Source organism: Schistocerca americana, chromosome 5 (assembly GCF_021461395.2).
Source record: "Schistocerca americana isolate TAMUIC-IGC-003095 chromosome 5, iqSchAmer2.1, whole genome shotgun sequence".
Taxonomy (NCBI): domain Eukaryota; kingdom Metazoa; phylum Arthropoda; class Insecta; order Orthoptera; family Acrididae; genus Schistocerca; species Schistocerca americana.
In genome coordinates this window covers 125613073-125632753 of record NC_060123.1, presented here as the reverse complement: position 1 = coordinate 125632753, position 19681 = coordinate 125613073, and the positions used below count along the sequence as shown (strand labels likewise).

General features: G+C 44.7%; 4 non-coding genes across 4 annotated transcripts; all 4 read left to right on the top strand.

The window, feature by feature from the left end:
* The first annotated feature begins 3230 nt into the window (after positions 1–3230).
* On the top strand, positions 3231–3304 carry Trnan-guu. The gene has a single exon. It is a non-coding gene; the product is annotated as a tRNA-Asn (tRNA).
* A 689-nt stretch (positions 3305–3993) lies between these two features.
* Positions 3994–4065, top strand: Trnat-cgu. Its single transcript has one exon. It is a non-coding gene; the product is annotated as a tRNA-Thr (tRNA).
* Positions 4066–9888: 5823 nt separating this feature from the next.
* Trnag-gcc lies at positions 9889–9957 on the top strand. The gene has a single exon. It is a non-coding gene; the product is annotated as a tRNA-Gly (tRNA).
* Positions 9958–16788: 6831 nt separating this feature from the next.
* Positions 16789–16862, top strand: Trnan-guu. Its single transcript has one exon. It is a non-coding gene; the product is annotated as a tRNA-Asn (tRNA).
* Positions 16863–19681: the final 2819 nt, after the last annotated feature.

Here is a 19681-nt window from a genome sequence, read left to right as displayed (position 1 = left end):
GGCACAGATAAAACATCTTTAATCGTCATCTGAATTTCCTTACCCTTTACCACACTAGTGACTTTAATTTCTCCTTTTACTTTAGCATCAATAAAAATGCCTGACTCAGCTATTCTGACTTTAATTGGATGTTCCAGTTTCCTTAAATTAGTGAGATGTATCTTACTGTTAATCAGATGTTCCGTTGCTCCAGAGTCCAAGAACCAATTTATGTTGTTCGTTGACTGATCTTCATTTGATGTTGCAAGACAAAACCCATCTTCCTCTTTGACATTAGCTACTACCACAGAGTTGCTGATTCCTGAGTTCTTGTTTGGTACCTTAATTCTACAATTAGCCCTTTTGTGTCCAGGCTTCCCGCAACGGTGACAAGTAAAGCTGAAAGAAGTTCCTTGTTGACTTCCAGTTTACTGGTGTCTGAAGAACCCTTTTTTGATACCGTTGAGTATGAAAAGCTGTAGGAGGCGGTGTTTCATCTTTTTTGTTTTTTCCGACGACTCCCTTCTGCTTCGGTTCTTCATCCAGTAGCCTATTTTTCACGAAGCTCAGCGTCAGGTCTTTCATTCAGAGCGTTTCGATTGCAGTGACCACTACGTTGTATTTCGCAGGCATCGTTAAAAGCAAATGGCACACTTTGTCCGTTTCTTCGACAGTAGCTCCAGTCGAACGTAAATCACGAATCAGTTTATCAGACTTCAGAAAGTGGTTAACTAGCAAATCATTTGATGAGATAAATTTCATAGTTAACAATTGTTTTCTCAACAGAAGTTGACCAGCAATTCCTTTTCTCTCGAACGTATTGCACAGAGGGGTCCATAAATCAAAAGAAGTTACCTTATCTTTCGCGTATTGCAAGTGACCGCCAGCAATGCGTTGACAAGATGAGACTTATATTTACCATCTTGTTTAGCCATTTCAGCCAATCGTGCTTCCTTTGCTGCACGCTGCGTGTTCTCCACTCCATCGACAAATTCTACTTTTGTGAGATAATTAGCTTGCACAAATGGTAATAGTTCCAGTTCCTCAAGGAGAATTTCCATCCTGAATTTCCATTTGTTGAAAATCGTTCCGTCGAATAAAAGAATACGATATTTTTCCGCTTCAGTTACCATCTCGGCTAACTTTACGTGAGAGAGTACGCTTGGGGCCAGGGATTTATCGCAGATTCCGTTTATTTAAAACAAACCTGGGCGCATAACCTGACGTAATTTAGTTTCTTATAATAAAGTAACACACGTAAAGTTAAAAACTATTAGATGATTTTTATTAAAACTGAAAGGCGTAACAGAACTACTGAACAAAAAAAGTCAGTTTTACCCTTTGATGGTACAGCACTTAACGCAAATCACACAGAGAATCATTAAAATTGCAATCTTAACATTTACGTTGCAGTAGGCTGAATCAGAACACACACTAGGATACACACGAATATCACCGAGCCACTATTCATAGCGCAAGTTGTGCTGCATGTTGGATTAAGTGTTACTCTGTACTGAGCCTGTGAAGATTCGACGAAATTACGCGCACTGTGACATGTCATTGCATTGTAAACAGAAAGCAGAAGCCACCGAAAAAATCGCGCGAAGTCTTACGACGCAGAGCAGAAATTTTTTTTTTTTACAGAATAACTATAACCTTTTTAAGTGATAGAGGACACGAACGTAAAGTTTCAAAATGAAATTTTCCCTCTACCGCGGAGAGCGCGCAGTTCGAAACTGCCTGGCAGATTACAGCTGTGTAGTGTGCCAAGACTCGATATCGGGACCTTTGCCTTTCGTTGGCTAGGTCTCGAATTCAAGTCTCCGTCCCGAACACAGTTTTAATATCCTCAGAAGTCTCATATTAACACAGAATCCACTGCAGAGTGAAAATGTCATTCTGGAAACATCCCCTAGGCCGAGGCTAGGCCATATGTCGCAATATCTTTTCTTCCAGGAGCTACGGTCCGTTTAAAACATCTTGATAGTTGACCACTGTCACTTGCAGCAACAGAGTTGCCGCATCGGCTGCTGGCTGCAGCTCTGTTACAGACTACACACAGCACGTCGCTTCACAAGTGCTGTTAACAGGCGCGCACATGTTCGATATTTATTGACAATACTTGTTTTTCATACCTTAAAATATTAAAGCGACCCACACACCATCAATAATATTATCATTATCGTCTGTAGTCAACGCGATTTTACAAGGTTATATATACGTCATGTTATTCCATTCTAGGAACGATCTATATTGATATGAAAATAGAATTAACAAACTTCGAACTGCCACAATCTCTTTAGTGGAGCGTTTTTCTCCTGATCGGTTCCGTCAAACTGTGTTGCCATAATCTGAATAAACGCTCTGCAAAAGCGATAATGGATTTGGAAGTTTTTTACTTCCATTTTCATCATTTTATACCGAAAACCCAAAAGAAAGCGTGTGAAGCAATTATTCTAGCTATAGATGGTATACAACAGAAAACTACAAAAATGGGGAAATACGTCCGGGAATAGTGGAAAAAAAATCTGATTGTTGTATGATAATTTACTAACGAAAATCTCAACCACGGAAACAATACATGTCAAACCATTTTAGCGTGAGTCCTTCTTCTTACAACAATTTATTGATGTTGATACGAAGTAAAAGAGAAAGGCAAAATTGTCTATGGGAGAGGCAGTCGCAGTCGACGAGTTTACGTGTAACAGGTTTCTGGCAACTGGCAGGTCATTCGAATACTTGAAATTTAGTGCTGTAATATCAACAAACACAGTTAACAATTTTTTTTGAAACCTATGAAGTAGTCTTATCTGTACTGCAATGACATGTCCAGGCAATTAGCGTAAACAATGTGACGACGCTGATATGTATTTCTTAGCCATTGCATTCGTAACATACGGCAAGGTCTACTATGTTTCCATAGTGTTCGTCAGTATTTCCGGTATTGAGAAAACGTCAGAAAACCTCCATCAGGCATTCAGTATAATGACGGATTGATAATGTTATTAAACGTGTAATGCGAAGCAATGTTGGCAGTGGGCGTTTAAACGGGGATTCTATGTCGACAACTGATGATGCATTTTGTAGTATAACGTCATGCTTGGCAATGTCATTCGTTTATGAGCCTCGCTACATGTGCATGCGCGTTATCCATGTGAAGAAGCGTAAGCAGATGCTACAACTCTGCGACATGCCTACAGAAAGTATACGAGTTGCATTGATAAACAGAGCAGAAGTGAACGAAAGTCAAGGCCTCCGTGGCGCAATCGGCTAGCTCGTTCGGCTGTTAACCGAAAGGTTGGTGGTTCGAGCCCACCCGGGGGCGAAATCGTTTTAATCGGCACCGAGGTGAGGACATGTGTCGACTTTGATAGACATACACAGCTTGTGTGACAATTTGGCTGTGTTTGAGTGATGCCACAGAGCCTTATACACATTCAGCCACGTGACACTGTAGGTAAAAACATGGCCCTACGCGAACGATCTACTGTTTTCCTGTTGATTCGGCATGTGTGACACTGCAGTAGAGCGACGCCCACTACAAAAGACGTATTATTTGCATTTCATTTCAGCGTATACACCGCAAGTGCAATATGACAGGGCCTCTCTCTCGATGTCGATCTGCATTTGGCGTCTCTTAAGTGTCGGTCTGCAGTAGGCCGCTGTTGGCCGAGCGACGTGCAGTCGCCTTCAATGAAGCCCCATGGGCAACCTCAGTGCCACTGTGGACGACAGCGCACTGTAGCCAGACCGAGGAGTCGAAAGGCGCGTTTCGCAGTAGACCCACGCTATCCCACAAGCTGTGCACTAGGCCAGGATTGTGCAGACCGCAAACTTTTGGTGGCCCGACGCTCGTCGTCGATCGTAAGGGCGAAACAGTCAAGAGATTTGGAAAACGGAAATGTGGACACCCCCAGCAGCAGCTGTGCGCCAAATCCGATATCTCGTCGAGGGCTGCAAGATTCAGTATGATGAAGTGACAATTCGGGGATAGCTCACAAACGCTAAGCTGCCGCCTTCTTAGCCCAGTGGTAGAGCACTGGTCTCGTAAACCAGGGGTCGTGAGTTTGAACCTCACAGAATGCATTCATTTTTTTAACTTTTCTGCGGAGAGCAGAGCTAGCTCGAGCAGCATCTAACAGATGGCAGTGCACTGAATGAAGGGGAAGTTCTACAAGCGATAAAGAGTGCTCTACTTGCATCAGAGGTTTACTGAATGTGTAGGCGGAACACTGTTTTGTATGCATTTTGTAGTATAATGTCATGCTTGGCGATGTCATTCGTTTATGAGCCCCGCTACACTGTGCATGCACGTTATCCATGTGAAGAGGCGTAAGCAGATGCTACCATTCTGCGAGGTGCGTGCAGAAAGTATACGAATGGCATTGATAAACAGTGCAGAAGTGAACGAAAGTCAAGGCCTCCGTGGCATTACCGGTTGAGACGCGGCAGCGTGTGGACGTTCTTAGCGCTCAGTGTCACTTGCTTTGTTTACGTTGTATTTGTGCTTTCTGTTTCACGTGCTTGTGCGTGGTTGTGTGTTCGTGTCATTCTTTTAAGTATATGCTGTATGCTGTTAGCCCATTTTGGTTAATTTGCAAGATGGTTCCCACGATTCCAAGGAAAAATACCCTGCAGTTCGAGTTTGACAAGGCTACACGATCAGTTCAGCCAAGTTCACTGGAAGTTCATGAATGGATCGTCGATACAATAGGCATAACCACTGGTCAAGTTCACACTGCCTACTACGACCTGGATTTATACTGCTTTTTCGTGAAGCTCCTGAATCCCCTCTTACTGGAACGCCTTTTGCAGAAACATGGCGGCGGCGTCGAGATCCGGCATCGCGACGGCACTGTGAGTACTGTCCAAGTTACTAACGCTGATGTCGAGATCTCTAACGTGCGTATTTACAACCTGCCCCCTGAAGTAGACAACTGTTTCTTAAAAGATGTGCTCACGAAATATGGCGATGTGCGTAACATTAGACTTGAAAAGTGGTCCAGGCAACATAAGTTGCAATGTTTTTCTGGCATCAGATCGGTTGAGATGCAAGTTAAAGTCAACATCCCATCCCATGTATTTGTTTGTGGGTATAAGGTGCTGGTTACATATTCTGGGCAAGCTTCTACGTGTTTTATCTGCAACGAAAGTGATCATTTACGGCAAAATTGCCCTAAAAGAATGACAGTCTTAAAGCCTACTTTCCAACAACGTAAGAGGCTCACTTTAGCTGATTTAGTGACAGGCACCCAATTACCAAGTAATGAGCTGTCCCTTTCCACTGATCCTGTGACTGTACATGAAAAACCTTTTGAAGACGAGTTCCCTGCTATTCCTCTTGCGAAGGGCTGGGATCAGAACCCTCTCACCCGTCCAGTCACTGCGGTAGCGTCCAAGAGACGTCAAACGTGCGACAGTAGTAGTTCAGATGAAGGCGTCTCAGTACCGGTAACACCTGCCACACTTGATATCAAACAACCGGCAGGCGACATTGAGCTTTCGCAAGACGCTATACCAGAATCAAGTGTTGATGTCAATACTTCTTCGTCCACGTCCGTCGAGTCGGTTCTCCAACAAACCGATAGTGAACCTCAGCACGTTGCCCACAGTGACGTCGACGGGGTGTGCGCAGGTCCACAACTCGTATCACAGCCACGCGACACTGACAACAAACACGCTGACGAGTGTGTCAACACAGAGCGCGATCTCAGCCTTGCTTGTCAACAACCTGACCGGGAGAGTGTTTCCAAACAATCCCAATGTGTGGGTAAACAAGAACTTAGCGCGTCTCCGGAAGGACTATCCGGCGAGACGCAAATGCAAGTTGCTGTAGCAGGGCAACCTGCACAGGAGGCCTGTGTCGATACTCCGATGCCGCTTTCTGCGGAAAAAGTCACAAGCGCCGGGAGGAACAAAAAGAAATTCCAACCGAACTTGAATGTACCACGCAGCAAACACAAAATGCAAGCCCTCTCGGGTGCAAACGATGGTGATGGCCACTCTCCACCAGTTGGTTCACGAATGGATTGATTTGCCGGAGACGATGACCACGTTAATTTAAAGTAGCTCCGTAAATTACATGGCACAAGCGTACAAGTTCGTGAGTGTTAATGTTAACAGGATCACGTCTGATTTGAAACTTGCAGTCTTTAGGCAGTTCGTATATGAGTCTGCCGCTGATATACTTCTATTGCAGGAATTCCTTCTTTCAAGTCTGGTCATTCCCGGCTTCCACTGTATTACCAATGTTGCTTTCGAACTTAGCACTGGTACAGCCATTCTCGTGCGTGAAGGCATCCCCGTCTCGGACGTTGAAACACTGGAGTCGGGGCGTGGCATATGCTGCAAAATATTCGGCGTCACGCTCGTGAACGTATACGCGCCCTCAGGGAGTGGACACAGGTTCGCAAGGACCGAGTTCTTTAAAGACGAACTAATTTACCTGCTTCGTAAAAATCCGACTGCCCTTATATTAGGAGGAGATTTTAACTGTGTCGTGCATCAAAAAGATCAGAGGCCGCATTTTAACTATTGTAAGGAGCTTCATGATCTGGTTTTACGAATGAATCTAAAGGATACGTGGGAACTCCTTCACCCTACCCTTGTGAAATTTACATACTTCACTTCCACCTCGAGTAGCCGCCTCGACAGAATATATGTGTCTTCTCAGCTCGGAGAACATGTTGTTGATTCAGAGGTCATTCCCGTCCCATGTAGCGATCACTGCGCCTACGCCACCGTTATACAACTGGACAGACAACCCACCAAACGATTCAGAAGTCGCTGGATGTTCAACATTTCCCACCTTGAGGACGCCGATCTCGAGGTACTTGTCACACGAACTTGGACTTTTTGTCTTCGCTCTGTCAATAAATACCGTACGAAAGTAGAGTGGTGGACGTCCTTTGCTAAACCAAAGTTGCGACGGACTTTGATTTCGTACCGTAATACGCAATCAAGGGATGCAAAGAGAACCACCGAATTTTACTATTCGATTTTAAGGGAGCTGTACGCAAATCTGCCGTCAATAATATTTACACGGCTAGAATAAAGCAAATCAAGGCTAAGATGCTCAGTATCAAACGTAAACAACTAGAAGGATTAAAAATCAAGTCAAAAGTCAACTCTTTTGTTCAGTCTGAGACAACTTCCATGAGTCATCTTATTAAGCATCAGACCAACTGTAGACGCTTATTTATAGACGAACTGGCAACTGATAACGGGGAAAATCTCGCTCGGCAACCTGACATAGTCACGGCAATCCAGAGGTATTATCACGGCCTGTACTCGGACTACCCAACCAATGATGGCTTGACTGCTACTGTACTCCAGTTGCTGGACACGTCCGTTACTGAGGCTGATAATCGTGACTTTCTGGCTGCGTTTAGTGTCGAGGAGCCTTTAGAACTTATTGTTAATTCGCCATCTAACAAAGCCCCTGGACTGGACGGCCTTCCCAAGGAGTTTTATCTTCCTTATTGGGATGTAATTGGTGTTACTTTTACAGAAATTTTAAATGAAATCATTGCTGGGGCGCCTGTTCCTGGTGCGATGAAGAAGGGAACAATTGTTCTTGTTCCCAAACGCAAAGGGTGTAAACGATTTGATAATCTGCGCCCGCTCACCCTGCTCAATTTTGACTACAAAACTATAGCCAGAGCTGTTAACACCCGAATGTCTCCGCTCATTCACAAAGTTGTCCGGCGGCACCAGGCCTGCGTGCCGGGACGGAATGCCATGTCTGCGATGTCTGAAATTAGGGACCTCATCTCCATTGCCTCAGTCACCAACCTGAATTGTGCGCTGCTTTTTCTAGACTTTCATAAAGCCTTTGATCATGTGAACCACCGATACCTTTTTCACATAATGGACAAAATAGGACTCGAGGAAGGGGTGATAAAAGTCCTTCGCAATTTGATATCTGGCATATCAGCGAGGATACAAGTCAATGGACAGCTGACGCAACCGATATCCATTCAGCGGGGTGTCCCCCAGGGCAGTCCACTCTCTATGTCACTTTTTGTGCTGTCACTGGAACCCTTCCTTCGGTCTCTTTATCACCAGTTGTCAGGAGTGTCAACCTCCAGTCGCACATTCATAGTCCGTGCGTACGCTGACGATGTTGCCGTACTGTTACGCAGTGACGACGAGGTGATCCGTATTAAACGGGTGATCGACCAATATAGTGAAGTGTCTGGAGCACAACTAAGTGACCGGAAATGTAAAGTGCTCTATATCAGGGGTTTCGAGAGCTTAACTATACCGTGGGCGCATGTTGTGGAATCTCACAAACTACTAGGAATCACCTTGAACAGGTGCCCTCTCAAAATGGCGGCCTCCAATTGGAAGTCAGTGACGCATCTGATACAGGGTACCATTGTCGAATGTCGCTGGCGTGCTGTGAACATTATCGAAAAAATCAGGATTCTCAATACCTACGTCTTCTCCAAGGCGTATTATGTTGCACAGTTCTTTCCCATTCCCAAGCTTCAGGCCAGAAAGATCATGCAGGTTGCCAATCAATTTATCTGGAAGGGAAACATATTTAAATTGTCTTCCGATACGCTGGCCAAGTTGAGAACTACTGGTGGGCTTGAGTTAGTTAACATCGCCGGGAAGGCAATGGCCTTGTACATCAAGCGGACCACGACTTTACTCCATGACAGCCACTGCACTGTTACTCAAAACTTGTTCCTCACAGTGCGTCCACCGAGTGTGCGACCACCGATTGACGTCGGAAAAATCCATTACAAATTGAAACACATCAGAGAAGTTTTCCTTCATGTTAGTTATGCAGAAGTGGGTGTTCTACAGCGACGACTACTGTCAACTCGGGACTTGCAACGTGAGTGGGAAAAGTCGGCGGCCCCAAATACAATAGAACAGAAGTATCCGACTACCGACTGGACAACGGTGTGGGCCAACGTCAGCTTGAAAGTACACTCTTCGGATGTTGCTTCAACCTGGTACAGGGTGGTAAATAACACGATTGCCACCAATGAAAAGCTACATGCAATTGGGTTAAGTGACACAAATCTCTGTCTCTGTTGTGGGTTCATCGATTCTCTGATCCATCGGTTTACCTGCGGTGGCCATGCACTGAATTGGCGATGGGTCAAGAAGAGGATCGCCGTACTCTCCAGGAGCGCAGAAGACAATCTGAAGCTGGATATCCTAATGCGTCCCGACAAAAAGTTTTACCCTGCCACGAAAAACAATACAGTAATGTGGATCCTGGGGCACTATGTCAACTATATCATTAATTTTCGTGGAGAGGACGATTTCATTAGTTTTACAACCAACATGGAGCTGGCATACTGGAAAATTAAATGTGTCACTGACAGTAAAAGATTATTCGGAAACATGATGGACATCACTTTTGAAAAACATGGCATAGGATGACCACGTTGGACGATGGAAGCAAATCAAGAAGAAATATATTCTGTTTTATTTCTATTTTTTTTTTTTAAGTTATACTTTCTGTTATACCTGGTCAATGTATTTCTTTTCATTAGTCTCCTTTTACTTGTTTGCTTATTCATGACAATTTCACACATCTAATAGAAGCGGAATGTATTTCGATATGGATCAAAACACACAAATGACACACGACAAAGAAGAAACGTTCATTTACAAATGTGTCAGCACTATATACCTCGGAGCAGAGGATTAACAACTATAGCAGACAAAAAATAATATAACAGAAAAAATAAGAAACAAAGAATCATAACAAGTGTCTGCTTGAAGGAGTGAATCAGGGATGGGAGGGAGGAGCCATCGCGGGCAGGCCTCGCGATTCGACCCCTGCCCGCCTTGTCTACACCTGCACGGAACTGACCACTCTCCATTATATAAAAAAAAAAAGTGGCACAATTGGAAAAAATGGCCGAAAATTTAAAAAAAAAAGCAAGTGGTTCAGTGGTAGAATGCTCGCCTGCCACGCGGGCGGCCCGGGTTCGATTCCCGGCCGATGTATCATTTTGCTTTTCTCGCGGTGCCGTGTGGCTTGAAAATAAAATAAAATAATATAAAAAAAAGTGGCGCAATCGGCTAGCGCGTTCGGCTGTTAACCGAAAGGTTGGTGGTTCGAGCCCACCCGGGGGCGAAATCGTTTTAACCGTCACAGAGGTGAGGACATACGTCAACTTTGTTAGAGATACACAGCTAGTGTGACAATTTGGCTGTGTTTGAGTGATGCCACAGGGCCTTGTACACATTCAGCCAAGTGACGCTGTAGGTAAAAACATGGCCCTACGCAGACGTTCTACTGTTTTCCTATTTATTCGTCGTGTGTGACACTGCAGTAGAGCGACGCCCACTACAAAAGACGTATTATTTACATTCAATTTCAGCGTACACGTCGCGAGTGCCATATGACAGGGCCTGTCTCTCGATGTCGATTTGTATTTGGTGTCACTTAAGTGTCGGTCTGCAGTAGGCCGCTGTTGGCCGAGCGACGTGCAGTCGCCTTACATGAAGCCCCGTGGGCAACGCCAGTGCCACTGTGGACAACAGCGCACTGTAGCCAGAGAGAGGAGCCGAAAGGCGCATTTCGCAGTCGAGCCACGCTATCCCACAAGCTGTGCGCTAGGTCAAGATTGTGCAGACGGCAAACCTTTGGTGGCCCGACGCTCGTCGTCGATCGTAAGGGCGAAACAGTCAAGAGATTTGGAAAACGGCAATGTGGACACCCCCAGCAGCAGCTGTGTGCCAAATCCGATATCTGGTCGAGGGCTGCAAGATTCAGTGTGATGAAGTGACAATTCGGGGATAGCTCACGAACGCAAAGCTGCCGCCTTCTTAGCTCAGTAGCCTTCTTAGCTCAGTGGTAGTTCGCCGGCGGACGGCGTGGAGGTAGGACGTAGTGTGGTGTGCGCTGCGCCGTCTGTGCTTCCGCGTGGTAAGTCTTGCGCTTGCTGCGGCTTAAAACTCCTTTTATAGAACGCTTCGAGAAGTAATGAGTAGCATGCAGTGATGGCTCAACCAAGTCGAAAAGATACGTTGAAACTTACCTTTGATCCTCGATATGCCAGACCCAAGTCGTTTGAAGTAGAAAATTGGTTAGAAGAAGATGTGAAGCTCTCCTTTAATGATGTAATTGGGATCCACCTGTCGATTGTAACTTGTGTAGTGTTTGTTAAAATGCGTAGTTCCGAGTTGTGCGAGAAAATAGTTGAGTCTTCCGGAGGTGTCATGAAATTTAAGCACTCAGATGGAAACGTTGGTGAAGTCACCGTTGCACATGCTGGTTTTGGCATTCGCACAATTCGAATCTTCGAGTTACCTTTTGAGATTACACCAGACCAAATTAATGCTGTAATTTCACCCTTCGGGAAAGTGCTCAGCAACTTTGCCGAGAAATGGTCAAGCGCGCATAAATTCCCAGTACTAAATGGCGTACGTCAGCTTCGTGTAGAGTTACAAAAGCACATCCCGTCGTACATCAATGTCTGCGGATATAGAGGGATTGTAATTTATGACGACCAACCGCGAACCTGTGCCGCCTGTAACAAGCCTGGGCACGTTCGCGCAGAATGTATACAGCGGCGCGTTGCACAGCTGCCGGACGGCGAGGCCGCCAGGCCACCGGCGATGACAACACTGCCAGGAACCTACGCCGCCGTGGCACGCGAACGGCCGACTGTCTCCTCAGCCCCTGAATCGTGTGCAAATACAAATTCTCCAAACACTGAAATTCCAATGGACGTCAGTGCCGTCATAGCTGACGACCTACAAGAGTCCCGCCAATCTACGGAAACAGTTGAAGTTCCACCGAAACAGGCACCTGCAATTGTAAAGGCAGCAGATCCGCCGGAAACTGAAGACCGACACACCTTGCAGGAAAGCGACACTAACGTGGATACTGAAGAAAGTCCGTCGAGAGGCAATTCTCCGAAGAAAAATAAGAAACGCCGGCTGGCGCGCAAAGGTGCAGAGGAGACAGCTCCCACACTCCGACAAAAAGCGAAGGAAATAGGTAGTACCTTACGCCAACAGATCTGTAGCAACACGAAAGCGACACCAGTTTCTGTGGAGCGTTCCCCTTCTGCGCTGGAAAAACGAGACGTCCAAGGAAAGCCAACAAAGAAAGCATCCAACGACCCTCAAGAAACGAGTCACTCTCATGAAGCTTCACTCGTCCCACCCACGACGACAACCTCAACCAGCTGGGCAGACGACAGCGACCATAACAATGCCGACGCTGAAATGACAGAAGTTTCAGAAACTCAGACAGACTGTAAGCTAGCCCCACAGGTGGCTGATTTCTTCAACGACGACGTCTCCGCGAACGAACATTCTAAAGAACAAGGACACACCGCTGAAACCTTTGCTACCGGTGAATATTATTAAGATGCGTTTTAAAGCTGACGTTTGCGAGACAAAACAGAAGAATGTTTTTTAAAGTTAGATCAAGTAGAACGAAGAATGTCTGACATACAAGCATACAAAATCGCGACAGTAAACCTTAACTAGATTCACAGTTCCTTTAAACTACAGAACTTAAAAGATTTTATATATGCTTCTGACAGTGACATTGTCCTTTTACAAGAAGTGACAGACATTGAGCTTGGTAACATACCTGGCTTCAACGCCATTACAAACCCAGGGCATGGAGCGGAAATGGGCACGGCTCTGCTCACAAAGGAGGGCATAGTAGTCCAAGATGTAGTAAAACTACCAAACAGTAAAGGCATAGCGGCCACAATAAACAACATACGGCTCATTAACGTGTATGCCCCTTCAGGATCCAGTAACAGGCACCGCAGAACGGAGTTCTTTAAAGAAGAAAGTGTCCCACTATTTGGAACTCGATATGATCACCTTATCCTAGGAGGAGATTTTGATTGTGTTTTGCATGCCAAAGACCAAACTCCCAATTTTAACAAGTGTACTGAACTGGAACGTATAGTTAATGACTTAAGACTAACAGACTCATGGGAACATATGCACGGTGCAGCCCCTGGCTTCACCCACGCCACAAGTCACTCGGCGAGCCGTCTCGACAGGATATATGTAACGCACAATTTGAGACACCTCATTTTGCAGTCCGAAGTATGGCCTACCGTTTTTTCAGATCATGCTGCTTACATATGCACAATCAATCTGATAAAACAAGGGACATTCCGAGGTCGAGGCACATGGAAGCTCAATGTGTCACATCTGGAAGACCATGCTTGTCAGGAGGCATTTCACAAGGTATGGAGAGAGTGTGAAAGCAAATTTAGCTCGTACAACTCTGGCACTGACTGGTGGCTGAAACATGCCAAGCCTAAAATACGGAGGTTTTTCATAAACTACTCCAAAGACAAAAACTTTTGGTACAAATCAACTATAGAATTTTACTTTCAGTGTCTAAGGGATTTGTACAAGTGCGATGCAACAGTTGTGGACAACTACGAAAGAATTAACAAAATTAAAGCAAAAATCTTAGCACTACGGCGTAAACAACTGGAAGGCTACCAAATAAGGTCGCGTGCCCAGAACATAGCCCAGCACGAGGTCACTTCCATTTATCATGTCATTCGTGAAAGCAAAAGGGCGGCTCGCAAGATACTATCTGAAATAACAACTGATGATGGAAGGAAGCTGACGAAGCAAAGAGAGATTAAAGAGGCAATCGTACAGCATTTTGAATCCTTAATGTCTAGTCAGCCGGTTGACGAACAGCTTCAAGACGAGTTAATGATTAACCTCCAGGGCAAAGTATGCCACGCGGAAGCACAAACTCTCATCTCGGAAGTGACTGAAGAAGACGTCGAAGAAGCTATATATGGAAGCACGAAAAATAAGGCTCCAGGGGAGGATGGAATTCCGGCAGAATTTTATCGCAGATTCAGTGGCCTCGTAAAAGGCAAGTTTACTCTCATCTGCAACGAACTGCTCAACCCTGAGAATGACATCCCGAAGGAATTTCGTGAGGGACTCGTAGTGCTAGTGCCAAAAACTACCAATACGAAATCTGTAAGCGCTCTGAGGCCAATTACGCTTTTAAACAGCGATTACAAAATCTTTGGCCGCATCCTCGCTCGCAGGCTGAAAACCACAATGACCAGCGTCACTGGCCCTTATCAAACAAGTGTGGGCAAAGACAGAAGAATTCTCCAGACCCTCTGTGATTACAGGGACCTAATCTCAACGGCCGACGTCTGCAAAATAAAATGTGCACTCATCTCACTCGACTTTGACAAAGCCTTCGACAGAGTTAATCATAGTTTTCTCCTTCGCACCATGGGCGCAATGGGCTTCCCACCTCTATTCATTGCGGTAGTAAGAAATACAGTAACAAACAACTCAGCCAGATTTGTCATCAATGGACACATTAGCCACCCGATTGACGTCACCAGCTCCATTAGGCAAGGGTGTCCAATGTCAATGGCACTCTTCGCCATCGCCATCGAGCCCCTGCTTGCCTCCCTTATGAAACATCTACAAGGACTACAAATACATGGAGAAAAGATCGTGTGCAAGGCATACGCTGATGATGTTGGCTTCCTAGTCGTGAATGGCGCTGAAGTACAGAGCGCACTACGAATAGTAACAAAATATGAACAGGCATCTGGTGCAAAACTTAATAGAACAAAGTCGGGGATTTTCAACATCGGCCGTGGAATTGGGACGCAAACGCAGGATCTGTTACGCGAGCTTGTAACCATGAAATGTCTCGGCATAGATTTTAAAAGAAATATCAAGCACACTATTGCTGCGAATTATCGAAAATTACTTAACAGCATACGCGCCTCTGTACAAGCACATAGTATTAGGAAACTCGATGAACTTCAAAAAGTAACGGTGGCAAATGTATACATCACATCCAAAGTTAATTATGTAGCACAAGTTCTGCCACCACCTGCGACTTTGTTGAAAAGCATCGCATCTGCACTAGGACACTTTGTGAGCCGCGGACGTATATTCAAAGTCAAATATGACATTCTGATGCTCCCTACGAAATGTGGTGGGTTAAATCTTACCGATGTCAACAAAAAAGCGCAAGCCTTATACCTTGCTACCACATACAAACAATGGAAAGAGCCAAGTGGTACCCTTGCTGCACATTTGTTAAACGAAATAGCTCCTGCTGACGTCAGTGCACCTATAAATGTCCAACACATACCCAACGGACTATACCACTTGAAATACTTTTTCGTAGAATACAGCTATATACAGGCAAGGATTCCTGGAAAAGACATCATGAAAGTAAAAGAACTTTATAATAACTTGATGAAAGACAAACCCAGAAACGACGTAGAACAAAAGTATCCTTGTTATAACTGGGAAACAATATGGGAAAATATTCACTGCCGGAACTTGCCAACGTATGTCAAATCGACCTGGTACTTTGCTGTAAACAGAAAAATTACGACGAACTCTAAACTTCACTCTATTCGATTGGCCGAGTCACCGCTCTGTGCATTATGTAAAATACCAGATACCGAAGAGCATAGATTGCTGTGTGACAGGGTAAAAGAAATATGGCTCTACATAAGACAAAAGATAGCGAGCGTCAGCAGAACTACGCCCAATGCCGTTACGACTGCTGAATTTTTAAACCCTGACGGTATACCTTACCCTAAAACAAAACGAAATGCAATTAACTGGTTGAAAGGCCAAACGATGCATTACGTACTAACAAAAGAATCAAGCAATAGGGAGGACTTCTGGGTATACCTTACAACTGAGCACCACAAATTGATGTGTACTAAAAAATACAAAGAAAATTACGCAAACTTTTTAACTAAAACAATCCTGTAACCGTTAGAAATGCGTAATTTACATTGCACATTCAAGCATTTCGTATATTAGACGAATGATTTTCGGTTAAAGTTTGTTCTTCACGTAGCAGGAGGAGGATTTCCAACGGAAAGTAGTCAGAGAAGATCATCAGTATAGACCAATTAAGCCTATGTGTATCTATTACTTTGGTTTCGGAGAAACACAGTGATGAAACTGGTATACGTCATTTATTTAGTTTCTGTTTTTCTTTCCTTTTCTTTTCACAAGAAGACACATTTATGTTAATTAAGTGTAAAATCAAGCAGAAGAAGCCTATTTTACTTCATTACCTTCTGAAAAAGGAAATTATACTTATCAGCAATAATGAGTTTGCTTCTATCCGTTTTTCCACGCACGGAGAACGAAATTTACAGATGCAGTTACATTTGCACAACAATTATGAGACTGCCTTCTCAATGGAATTTACATTTATTTTTATTCAAGCCATGTTGCAAACAAAGGCAACAGAAGGGGCATACTTCGTTCGTCGTTCAGAAGAAGCGCGTTTCCACATCATCAAGAAGCCGGGCCGAGAAGGCAACACTTGGCGAGCGTAAAGGATGGGTTGAAGGGGAGGAAGGAGACCGAACTAAAAAAAAAAAAAAAAAAAAAAAAAAAAAAAAAAAAAAAAAAAAAAAAAGTGGTAGAGCACTGGTCTCGTAAACCAGGGGTCGTGAGTTCGAACCTCACAGAAGGCATTCTTTTTTTTTTTTCACCTTCCTGCATGGAGCGGCGCTATCTCGACCAGCTTCTAACACATGGCAGTACACTGAATGAAAGGGATGTTCTACAACCTATGACAAGTATTCTACGGGCCTCAGAGTTTTTCTGAATGCATAGGCAGAAGAGTGGTTTGTATGCATTTTGTAGTATAATGTCATGCTTGGCGATGTCATTCGATTATGAGCCTCGCTACAGTGTGCATGCACGTTATCCATGTGAAGGGGCGTAAGCAGATGCTAATATTCTGCGAGATTCCTGCAGAAGGTATACGATTTGCCATGATACACAGAGCACAAGTGAACCAAAATCAAGGCCTCCATGGCGCAATCGGCTAGCGCGTTCGGCTGTTAACCGAAAGGTTGGTGGTTCGAGCCCACCTGGGGGCGAAAACGTTTTAACCGTCACAGAGGTGAGGACATACGTCAACATTGTTAGAGATACACAGCTAGTGTGACAATTTGGCTGTGTTTGAGTGATGCCACAGGGCCTTGTACACATTCAGCCAAGTGACACTGTAGGTAAAAACATGGCCCTACGCAGACGTTCTACTGTTTTCCTATTTATTCGTCGTGTGTGACACTGCAGTAGAGCGACGCCCACTACAAAAGACGTATTATTTACATTCAATTTCAGCGTACACGTCGCGAGTGCCATATGACAGGGCCTGTCTCTCGATGTCGATTTGTATTTGGTGTCACTTAAGTGTCGGTCTGTAGTAGGCCGCTGTTGGCCGAGCGACATGCAGTCGCCTTACATGAAGCCCCGTGGGCAACGCCAGTGCCACTGTGGACAACAGCGCACTGCAGCCAGAGAGAGGAGCCGAAAGGCGCATTTCGCAGTCGAGCCACGCTATCCCACAAGCTGTGCGCTAGGTCAAGATTGTGCAGACGGCAAACCTTTGGTGGCCCGACGCTCGTCGTCGATCGTAAGGGCGAAACAGTCAAGAGATTTGGAAAACGGCAATGTGGACACCCCCAGCAGCAGCTGTGTGCCAAATCCGATATCTGGTCGAGGGCTGCAAGATTCAGTATGATGAAGTGACAATTCGGGGATAGCTCACGAACGCAAAGCTGCCGCCTTCTTAGCTCAGTGGTAGAGCACACATCGCTGTAGTTGTGCTTCGCCGAGTGCCGTCCGTCCGTTAATCTCCGTGTTCGTTCCTGTTCCTTGTGATCTGATCGCTCTTTCTGGTCTTGCTGCTGCTACTTGGAATTTCGGTTGTTTAACCGAAATTGCTTCGCTGGATTAACCATGGCTACAAACCTCAGGAAGAATACTCTGGTATTTGCTTTTGACAAAGAATCCCGTCCTGTTCAGCCGACATCCCTGGAAATAGATGACTGGATTACACAGGTAATTGGTCTATATTCTGAAACCGTTCATACCTGGCAACTGGATCAGGAAAAATACTGTGTTTTTGTCAAGTTAATCAGTGCTTCGACTGTTGATAAAGTGTTACGAAAGTGGGGCTATGAAGTAGATTTTGTGCATAGAAATGGTTATAAAAGTAAGGTTTCCATCTATAGAGCGGACATTCATTACAAAACCGTTCGTGTCTTGAATCTCCCCATTGAAATTGAAAATGATAAGATTAAGGAAGCTCTTTTAAACTACGGAGACGTTAAATCAATTGCAAATGAAAGATGGTCGCCTCGCTTTAAACTGCAGTGTTTTAACGGGGTCCGCTGTGTAGAGATGGACGTTAAGACGAATATTCCGTCTCACATAACTGTTTGTGGGTATAAGGCACAAATTGTTTATACAGGTCAGGAAGCTACATGTCATATATGTAACGAAACCGGCCACTTCAGACAGGAATGTCCGCGGCGAACTGTTGTGCTTAAAAGTAATTTGATACAGCGTCAGAAGCTTACCTTAAATGATCTGTTACCAAAGAATAGCCCGGAACAACTGGTTGAGGATGTTAAGGCAGCGGGACAAGCTGATGTCTCCCTTCACGATAACAGTCAATTTCCCCCGTTAACAACAAAAGGAAACCCCGTTGCCACTACTCGTGAAACTGAAATGCAACCGAAAAAACGACCTCTGGAGATAACTGATAGTTGTTCAGAGGACGAGCTGTCTTGTCCCACTCCCTCACTTCGCAAGCAAAAACAGTGCGATGAGAAGGCAGAGGAACCTGAAGGCAAAATGCGAATGGAAACTAATGAACAGAAAGATAATACACATACGGTACCAGAAAATGAAAGGGGTGTAAGCAGCATTAATTTGCAAGAAACAACAGGTGCAGTAGCCGATTGCAAAGATCAGAATCTATCTGTTAATAAACAAATTCAGGAAGAGGATGCAAAACTGCAGTCTCCATTTGTTTCCCTCGATCAGAAAGTGAGTGAAATTAATAAAGAACGAGGAAGTGGTGGCCAAACTGAAATCACGGTCAACACCTCAGGGCAGGCGCCGGCAACCGAAATTGCTAAAGCGTCTGCTGCTGCTCCAGATAAGCCGCGAAGTAAAATACCGACGCAACCAAATGAGAATGTAGCTCGTAACCAAGGGAAGGGAAAATCCAGTAGGGGCGACTCAAGCCCAAAGAATGTTCAGTCCGAAACGGTCGTACACGAATCACTGGAGGAAAAATCAGAAAGTTTACCAGGAAATCAGTCTGCTTGCGGTACAAGAGAAAACATCAGAAGTAGAAAAAAAACGGGACAGTAACTAATAAACTGTTGAAGTGTTATTCCATGTTCAGCCTTCCGAGAAAACTGTTACAGCTTAACTGAACCCTGAATCACAGTAAACTAAATTAGTTCAACAAAACAACTACATAGTGACAGCACAATGACGCAATCTTATTCTGTCACCACTATAAACATAAATAAAATCACGACCGGTTTGAAATTATCGGCCCTTAAGGAATTTTTGTACGAATCCGCGACTGATATTGCCCTGTTACAAGAAGTTCTAATTTCGGATTTGGTAATTCCCGGTTTTGTCAGTTACATAAATGTGTCTCCCGAAACAAGTGTTGGAACAGCTATTTTGGTAAGGGAAGGGATTACAGTAACCGAGGTGGAACGACTGGAATCCGGAAGGGGAATAGGACTAAATATCTATGATGTGACTATCATCAACTTGTACGCCCCTTCAGGAAGTTCTCATCGAGCTGACAGGGCACGTTTCTTCAAAGACGACTTGATATACTTGTTAAGGAAATCACCAAGACAGTTATTACTTGGAGGTGATT